At 54.8% G+C, this 9,702-nt stretch overlaps 1 long non-coding RNA gene across 1 annotated transcript; it reads left to right on the top strand.

The window, feature by feature from the left end:
• Positions 1 to 3,618: 3,618 nt before the first annotated feature.
• Positions 3,619 to 9,080, top strand: LOC141576724 (uncharacterized). The gene is made up of 3 exons (XR_012505130.1): positions 3,619 to 3,723; positions 5,247 to 5,421; positions 6,998 to 9,080. It is a non-coding gene; the product is annotated as an uncharacterized LOC141576724 (long non-coding RNA).
• Positions 9,081 to 9,702: the final 622 nt, after the last annotated feature.

Genomic DNA, 9,702 nt, shown 5'->3' with positions numbered 1-9,702 from the left:
TGTACCAGGGGATTCTGAGACATAAACCGTGGTTTGGTGTGAGTGTGCATCTTCAAGTTTGCATCTGCTGATGAGAATTTTTGACTTATGCTTTTAACTTACAGTTTAGGATGTGATTCTGTGCTTAATGCCGTAGAACTGGATAATGCACTTGTGTTCATTTTCCAGACTCACCTAGTGAAGCCAGTGTCTGAATGGGCATTCTTGTTTTCAGGGTCTTTCCCTTACAGTTCATTAGAGGATATTAAAAAGAAATTCATTCCTGGGAAAGTTAGGTGCATCTTGGTGTTGGTTCTTGTTTTAGCCGTCCTCACTTGAAATTAATTAATTGATGTTTCATTTTCAAGGCACCATGTTTTGTCTTCAAATTCCACCGCCAGTAACGGTTGTCTAGTTTCCTTAAAGCCTTACGCTGTTTCCCACCTGCTTTTTTACTCAGGCTGCCCTTCCCCAAAGCCCCTCCACATCCCCCCTCTGCACTGGATCTTTCTTTTACGAAACAGTGCGGTCTTCCCAGCATTCCCTGAGATATCCACGTGCAGCGGACTCTTCTGTCCTTTGTGGCGTTACTGTACCCGTTCACCATATTTGTAGAACTGTTGAAACTTTTCTGTGCTGATTCGTTTTCATGGATCCTGTGCCTCTGGCAGAACAGAGAGGAGAATCTGCCTTTTATTTGTACCGCCAGCTTCTCCCAGGATAGGGCTTATGTTCTGATAGCTTCGGTAAATAACTGTTGTCTACCTGACAGACTAAGCGTAGGCACATGATCTGAAGTTCGGTTCCTGATTTATCTTGTTTTGTGTTCCTAGGAAGGGGCGACTAAACCCGAAATTACAAAACTGGAGTACGCTACTGGGACTGTAGAAGTGGCTCCGCAGGAGCTGACGGATCATAAAACACTGACCTCTGTTGTTGGAGCACACGGAGCTTATTATACACTGGGTAAGTTAGTGAACGTGGCTGGCATTTCTTGTTCTCTGTGCCTAGAAACTAGTGTGCTCTGGGGGGAAGGGTATATGTAGCTCAGCAGCAGAGAGAATGCGGGCTTAGCATGCAGGGGTTCCTGGGGTCAGTATCCAGTTCCTCCAAGAAACAATTGTGATACGGGGAAGGAAGGAAGGAAGGAAGGGGCAAAGGTTTTGTTTCGCTTCAGCAGTGTCTTCGCAGGAAACCCTAATCCTGCATCCTTTTCTGTGGTTTTTAGCCGACGCGGGACCTGGCGTGGCTCCGGTGTGGCCCGGCAGCGCCCGCCCACCTGCGGCAGCCCCGGAGGCCCAGGGAAGTGGGGTTGTCATGTTCTGTTGGGCCTCTTCCTGTGAAAGGTGATTTTCCCATTCTCCCGGCAGCCGTTCCTGGCCTCGTCTGCAGACTGTGTGTCCTGTGACGGGTCTGGCGTGGCGTGTCGCTGCCTTTTTCAGACTCAAAACTCTTGCCCAGGAACCAGTGGGCTGCTTCTCCCGCGAGCCCGTCGCCTTGGCTGGTGCCTGCAGGAGCCATGAAGGAGTGCTTAGGAGCCGGGGCCCGCAGACTTTGACTGTGGATTTCTCGAAGCAGCGTCAGGAGAGTGAGCCCTCGCTCCACACTGACTTCTCCTGGCTCGGCTGACTCCTTCCTGACCTCCTGCACCTAGGGTTGCTCCTGGGTCACTGAGACGGATTTCTGTGTCGTCGTTCCTTTGACGGGTTTCCCGGCTCAGGCCAGGTGATTCTCCTGTTTAGAATGTCCATTCAGATCCTGGTAACTGGAAAAGGGGCAAAGCCTTCCCTCCAGCTTTGTACAGTGTGCTTTGTGCAACTTGGAGTCTTCCTGGGTTTGGTAAACATCACAGCCCGACACTGTCTTTTCTCGGGAGGTAAGTGTGTCTTGGCCGCTGCCTCCAGTTGTACTCTGGGCAGAAAAGCCTGGCTCTCGGAGATGGTGCGTCTGTAGAAGGGAATAGAGGCTGGAAGGGAAAGAGCCCGCCGTGAAAATGCCTCCTTCCCTGCGGGGGAATTCCGATGCGCAGCAGAGTGCGTACGTTGTGTTTGTCCCCCACCGTGCGCCGGGTCGGGCCTGCCCTGGAAGCTGTCAGAGCTGCTCGTCGGTCTCATGGCACACCGTGGAATTTTGCGCACGAGCTGGTACAGTCCCTTTGGTGTCAGGTGTGGGGTTGAGACTCCCCACGTCACTCTCCCGTAGCACGCATGTAGGGTGTGTTCCGTAGCGAACGTAAAATCCAGACGTCCCTGAGAATAGGGATGATTGTAGCGGAGCCTGCGTCCCTTCTGAGGACAGCCTTGTCCCCTCGGGAGCCCTTGGCCAGCTCCGCCGCAGGACTCCGGGATGCCCAGCTCCCCAGGGCTCTTTGCACCCAGGGCAGCCCCTGCGTGGAGGAGGAGGTCCCTTTGTGAGGAGGGGGCAGAGAGGGCCTGGCAGGGTCCTGCAGGCAGAGCCCTGCAGGCAGAGCCCTGCAGGCAGAGCTCTGCAGGCAGAGTGGTGACCCTGGTGCGGCTCTGCTTGCTCGTGTGGAGAATGAGCTCTTCACGTCGGTCCCGTGTCTGTGTTCCTGGTCCGCGCCGGGCAAGCTTGCATGGAGCTGGGGAAGGTGGCGTGGGGGGCCGTCCCGCCCAGAGCGGCTGGCTGTTGGGAAGGCGCTAGTTTGCCCGTGTGCTGGATGCTCTGTGTGCAGCCTCTCGGGCAGGAGGCCCTTTGGCTTCCTCCACTTGGAGACAGCGGTGGCGGTGACGTGCGGCTTCAGGGTCGTATCCCCGTGTCCCCCTGTGCGGCCCAGGCTGCAGGCAGGCCCCAGAGGGCTGGGCGGAGCGTGTGGCACCGTGCTGCTCTCTGGGCACCCGGTGGAGGGGAGGGTGCCCGGTGCCGACGGCTGCTGCGTTGGGTTTCGTCTCTTGTCGGTGTTGGCGCTTTTGTCTGTCATCCAACCCAGCCCTCCCTTCTGTCCTGCTTGTCACCCCGTGGGCCGGAGGGCCCCAACCTTTCCGAGGACCAGCCTGCGTGGCCTGCCCCTTGTTCGGGCCGTCGTCGCCCAGCTGGGCACCTGCACCTGGTCCCCCTTGTTGCCCTGTGCAACCTCGCCCCACACCGCCAGCTGCTCCGCTCGGTAAGAGGAAAGCATAGTCCTCTGTTTCTTCCTGGAGTCACTGCAGAAGAAGGGCAGATCGCTCTCCGGGGCTTCCCCGTGCACGGGCGGCCGTGATTGGGCTCACGGCCGTGTACCTCTGGTCCCTTAGCAGACGCACTTGATGGACCGCGTCTTCCACGTCCTGCCCTGGGGAGGGAGGTGTCTGTTGTAGAGGGAAAGAGGGTCCTCTGACAGAGGGCAGACGTGTCGGTTCTGAACACGGGCCTTCAACAGACATCATGTTCCAGGCTCCCTGGAGGACAAGCCCGCCCCTGTCACTGCCTGCAGCGAGTGGAGCCCTGGCTTCCACAGCCGATGATCGGTTATGGAAGACACACCCGAACCATGGGCCTGTGGTCTCTTCAGTCAAGGGTCCTGAGACCTGTCTCCCACTCGGTGTGATATGAGAGCGATTGTCATATGGGAAAGAAGGCTCAAATTTTTGTTTTCCTTTAATATTGTCTGCTCTGATTAGCCTAATCCTCCATCCTTTCTGTGTTTTTTTTCCGATTCAGAACCTCGTGTGTCTCCTGTGTTCAACGGTAACTCCCACCATCCTGAGGCGACCACGGAGTCCTAGATAAATTGGGAGGTCTTTTTCGGTGAATGTATTTCTGGGATATTTATTCTTTTTGTTTTTCCAGCAGCCTCTTGTGGCCTCGTCTTCAGACTGTTTGTTCTGTTATGAGTCTGTCATTTCTTTTTGTTTTCAAATTCAAACTCTTGCCCAGTTTCCATTGGCTTTTCCTCTCCCCCTATCACCTTGAGTGTTACTTGCAGAAGCCATCAGCGAGGGAGTGCATGAGGGCTGAAGACCTCAGGTTTTGACTGTGTTTTTCTTAAAATAGCATAAGAATGGTGAGCCCTTGCTCCATACTGACTTCTCCTGGCTTGGTTAACTCCTTTTTTCCTTCTTCTCTTGGAATTGCTCCTGTTTCACTGAGACCGGTTCCTGTTGTCATTCTTTGAATGGTTTCCTGGCTCAATCTGTGGGATTCTCCTTTGTATAATGCCCATTCTATTCCTTGCAACTGAAAACTGATCTAAGCCACCCCTCCAGCCTTACACCGTAGTGTTTGTGCAACTTTGATTCTTCCTGGGTGTGGTAATATCACAGGCCATCACTGTCTCTTCTGGGGTGGTAAAGGTGCCTTCCCCTCTGCCTCCAGTTGTACTCTTGGGCAGAAAAGCCTGACTCTCAGAGATGGTGCATTTGTAGTAGGGAATTGAGGCTAGAAGGGCAAGTGCCCGCCATGAAAATGCCTACTTCCCTGCAGGACCTATTTGCACCACAGTCCTGGCATCATGTTCTCCATCCCGCGGTGGGTCGGTTCTGCCCTGGAAGCTGTCACAGCTTCTTCTCTGTCTCATCACACACCGTGGGATTTTCCGCATGAGCTAAAATCCCGTTGGTGTTATTTGCAGGATTGAGACTTCCCCCTTCCCTTTCCCATATGACAAACGTAGTGTGCTTTTCCTAGCGAACTTAAAATCCAGACATCCCTGCGAATAAGGATGATTGTAGCGGAGACTGACTCCCTTCAGAGGACAGCCTTGTCCCCTCAGAAGCACTTTGCCAGCTCCCCCACAGGACTGCGGGATGCCCAGCTCCTCAGAGCTCATTGCACCCAGGGGAAGCTCCTGCTGGCAGAGGAGGGCCCTTTGTGATCAGGGAGTAGAGAGGGTCTGGCAGGGTCCTGCAGATAGAGCAAGTACCCAGGTGCGGCTCTGATTCTATGTGGAAAACCAGGCCTTCACTTCCTTTCTTTCTCTGTGTTTCTGGTTCATGCAGACCATGCTTCTGTGGAGCTGGGGAAGGTGTCAGGGTGGGTTGTCCTGCACAGAGAGGCTTCCTGTTTGGGAGGTCCTACTTTATCAATTTGCTGGAACCTCTGTACATCATCTCAGGCAGGACTCTCACCTTCCTCCACTTACAGACACCGGCGGTGTCATGTGGCAACAGTGTTTTATCCCCAAGGTCGAGTGTGTGGCCCTGTGCTGCTGTCTGGGCACCCGGTGGAGGGGAGGGTGCCCGGTGCTGACAGCTGCTGCATTGGGTTTCAGGTTCTGTAGGTGTTGTTCCTTTTGTCTGTCATCCAACACAGCTCTCTCTTCTGTTCTGCAGGTCACTGTGGATTCCCGATGTCCCGGTACTTGTGCAGGACCACTTGGTGTGCCTCACCCGATGGGACACCCAGCGTCACTTCTCAGAGGCTATTCATCACTGCCACCCCCACCTCTGTTGTGGCCTATGCAGTCTCACCCACCACCACCACCACCACCACCAGTTACAGCACTCGGTAAGATGAGAGCATGTGCTTCTGCTCCCTTGTCGAGTCTTTGCAGAAGGGGAGATGGCACTCCAGGGCCTTGCGATGCCTGAGGAAATCTGACTTGGGACATTGTGACGTCTGTCTAGCTTCCCAGCACACACATCTGATGGACTGTGTCATTTCCCCATCCTGACCTGGGAAGCAGATGTCTCTTGTATAGAACAGAAGAGACTTTTGACAGAATATCAAATGAATTTGAAGTCCCAGTTTGGCAGATGTGCCTCTTGCATGGACCATGTGATGTGCTCTGTGAGGGGTGAAGCACACCCCTAACTTCAGGGGCTCATGGGGTTGCCTCGAGGGGTAAGGGAGCGAGCGAAGGAGAGAGACATTCACAGCAGACAGCTTGTCACCATAGCAGATGTGCCCGTGCAGGGCCTCAGAGTGCAGAAGAGGGACACGTGAGCCACACAGGAGTGAATAAGAGGGTGTGGAGGGGAAGAAAGAAATTGAAGGGCTGCCCAGTGGGCGTTTGTTGGGTTCACTCAGATGGAGCTGGAAGGTCACTCCTGGCAGGGCGGGCAGCTCAGGCGGGCCGTGTGAATGCGGCGTGAGGTCCACTCAGAGCCACGTGTGTGTGCAGGGGACTCAGTGCAGCCATGCACGTATCCCCTTCAGAACCCAGTGCCTCCAGAAAGCCCTCAGTTCACAACCTCATATAAAGATGATTGTTCTCTAGGGTTTCTGAAAGTTCTGGGTCTGGATGAAATCTCTGGATATCAGAGAAACTGAAATTTAGCTTGTTTTTTTCAGGGTAATTTGTGTGGCTGAAGTTTTCTTTTGCCCCAGTGATTTGAAAAGTGCAGGCAGGATTTAGATCAGCTGAGCAGGTGCCTTGCCCTTCAGCATGAGGCAGGTTCTTTGGGGGAAGTCAGGGGTGATCAGGAGACACCCTGTAGGACCCCTGTCCCTACACCCCTGCTCCCTCCTGTCACCATGCCCACTGTCAGCTTGGCATTTCCACATTTATGTCACAAGATCCAATTTCTGATTCTTTGAGTTCTTGCAGTTCATCCCCTAACACCAAGACTCAGTGGGGCCCCCACAGGGCCTCAGCGTTGTTCTCTGTGAGCCGGGGGTAACGCTGGTCCCTGACGTCATTTTGAGGAAGGTTGGGTCAAGCACACACATTGTTTTGCAAAATGACTGGGACATATTTCTCACTCAGCATTCTCATAGTTTAAAAGAAAGTGTCTGCACACAGAATCATCAAAAGAGACCTTAGGAAGTACATTAAATTAAACTGAAGATATAAGAGCTCAGGCCCAGAGCTTACCATTCTCTGCTTTAAGCATAAGGCAAAAGGTCCCTTTCTTCTATTAAATATTAGGTCTTACTAGTTAAAGAAGGAAATAAAATAATGAGAATGTGCACATTTTGAGATCTGTGTCTGAGATGTGAAAATAATTATTTTCATTCTGTATAGACAGGGAGATGCACACACAGACTACAGTGACCGTCAGAGGCCATACATACATTAGAGAAGACAAAATCAGGAAAAAATAAGATCCTATTAAAATAAATAACTCTTTTTGCCTTACAGCACAGTCCATTTGCCACATGAAGGGGCCCCTCAGCTGTGGCAATGATGTGTTTAGAGAAGATGTCAGAGGTGCATTACAGCCCGAATGTTTCCCTGCTCCAACCTGCCCACTCTGCTATTCTCTCCTATTGTCACCCCTAATGAAATTGTCACAGTTCTCTCTGTGTCAGTGTCTGCTTCCTGGAGGACTAGTGGTCACACCCTCTTGAGGGCACGCAGTGATTCACGGGCACACAACTCACAAACCAGCAGGAACTAAGATGACAGGGCAGATGCAAGGTTACCCCTTCAGGGCAGCAGTGACCACAGGGGCCCCGGGGCTCCTCCTGGGTGGTGGGTACAGCCTGTGTCTAGATCTAGTGATGGCTGTGCTGCTTCAGTCGGTAAACACTCACTGGGCATGTGGGGCCTGTCAGTCACAGGGGTGTCCGATCATTAGCTAGATGACCAGAATGAAGTGGCCGTGTCTCATGGTGAGGAACGGATGAGGTGCAGGGAGGCCATGGGCGTCCAGCGAGAGGCCCTGCACTGACCAGGCCTGTGCCCCCGCCCCGCGTCAGCTGCCCGGCAGCCCCGGCTCCAGGCAGACCCTGAGGGGGGCTGAGGGCGGCAGTGCTCTCAGTGGGCCCCATGAGAGCTCTTCATCCTCCCACAGCCTCCTGACTCTGAGGTGGGCCGGGCAGGGTCAGTGGTTGGGGTGCCACCACTGCCAGGGAGAAGGTGTTGGGCATAAAAAGAGTCCACTCCACTCTGCACCAGCTGTCCCTGGAGCCCACGGGGCCCTCCCTCCTTCCAGGTGGGGGAGGCAGCCAGCCCTGCAGCAGCTCTGGGGTCAAGGCTGGGCCACAAACAGGTCAAGGTGAGACTGCTGCGCTGCCCAGGAAGTGGGGGGGATCAGCGATGCAGCAGCAAATGCCAGCAGGAGCAGCTCTGTAACCGGGCTCCTCCACTGTGAGCAGAGCTGGGGCTGGAACATCGCTGTGAGGGTGGGAGTGGGGGGAGTGATGTGGCCCTGTGGCTCTGTGGCCCTGGACAGGGCTAGACCTGAGCTCAGGGCCTGAGGGCCTGGGGGAGAGGCAGAGAAAGACACACGCAGGGAGAGACAGTGTGTGAGTGAGAGAGAGAAAGGTGGGGGTCAAGTCCTAGAGAGGGACAGGAGGTGACAAGAGAGGGACACCAGGTGGGGGGAAGCAGAGACAAGAGGAGGCAGGAAGGAAAGAGGGAGCCAGCCCAGGGTGCGTGGTGGGGGATGATGGGCCAGGGTGCCTGGGAAGGGGAGTTGGCCCATCCTTCACCAAGCCGTGTAGCTGCCACTGTCAGGGCCGCAGGGACCAGCAGCCCACCCAGCTAGACAGGCACCATCGGCCCTCAGGAAGGGCCCTCTGGCCACTTCCAAGGTAAGGAGGACCAGGAGGGCTCTCCCCAGCACCACAGCAGCACCATCTCTGGCTTCACAGAGACCCTGTGAGCAGGCGCCTTCCCGTCCCCTGTTCCACAGAGGGGAAACTGAGGCTCGGCCAGCCAGCCAACTTGGCCCTGTCTGCAGGGTTATTCACTTACCCGATGCTTCTTTCCCAGGCAGGCCTGTGCCCCTTTCCTAAGAAGGGGGCCTATGACAAGCCCGAAGTCCTGGGTTCCACCCGACTGCCCTCCAGTGCTGGGTGACCTGGGCAGGTCTCTTCCCCTCCTTGGGCCTCGACTGTATGACCAGCGGCCCTTCTCCCCATCTTCCTGGGTAGTGGGACCCCAGCAGGGCCATCACTCCAGGCCTCCCAGTCCCCTGGGTGGGTGTGGGGTGAGCTCTGGCTCTCGGGGGAATTCCTTTCTGGGCGAGGCGGTGGCTCACGTGCGCTCACCACTTTTTACGGGGTCACATCCTGCTATTTCCGTCTGGAATGGGACTTATCTACCATGGAGCCTGAAACTTGGTTTTCCACATTTTTCAAAATTGGCCCTTGTGCAGAAGAGCGGCTCCCTTGGCCAGGGTGACAAACTCAGTCCTGGTGAGGAGGCCCTTCTTACTCCCCTCACCTCACTGCTGATGGTCACCCCCAAACTCCAGAGCCATGCTCACCCCCTTGGATTCCCTGCTCCCCCCTCCCCATGCCAAGCCCATCCACCTCCTCCTGCCCCAGAGACCCCTCCTCCTGAGGGAAGTTGTGGGGCCCTTAGGGTCAGGACTCCAAGCCCTGTGTCACGGCAGGGGACACCCCAGCTGATTGGTGACAGGCCTGGAAGCAAGGGTGGGGCCCTGGGCCCCAAGATGGGCTGTGTGGCCTTGGTCAGGTCACAGCCTCTCAGCCCAGCATCACAGCCTCGCACACCCCTCCAGGCCCACATGCCTGAGATGTCAGTCACACACACAGGCTCCAGCCCCACTCCCCACCCCCATGCAGGCACATGGAGGGTACACATGTACACACAGGGACATGTACACACATACAGGAACATACACACATGCACAGGGACACACACACAGGCTCATCCCCCAGCCACCAGGATGCCACTTTTTCATTCTTACATGTTGCTGCTGCAATAAAATAATTAAAGCATGAATATTGAAATGGTAAATGCTAGAGTGGGTGTGGAAAACAGTGAACCATTGTACACTGTCGGTGGGAATGTAGTTTGGTACAGCAGTTATGGAAAATGGTATGGAGAGTCCTCAAAAAACTAAAAATACCCTTACTATATGATACAATAAT

Source organism: Camelus bactrianus, unplaced genomic scaffold, assembly GCF_048773025.1.
Source record: "Camelus bactrianus isolate YW-2024 breed Bactrian camel unplaced genomic scaffold, ASM4877302v1 HiC_scaffold_27, whole genome shotgun sequence".
In the NCBI taxonomy this organism is placed as follows: domain Eukaryota; kingdom Metazoa; phylum Chordata; class Mammalia; order Artiodactyla; family Camelidae; genus Camelus; species Camelus bactrianus.
Note: the sequence above shows the minus strand (reverse complement) of the source record. Positions and strands in the feature narration are given on the sequence as shown.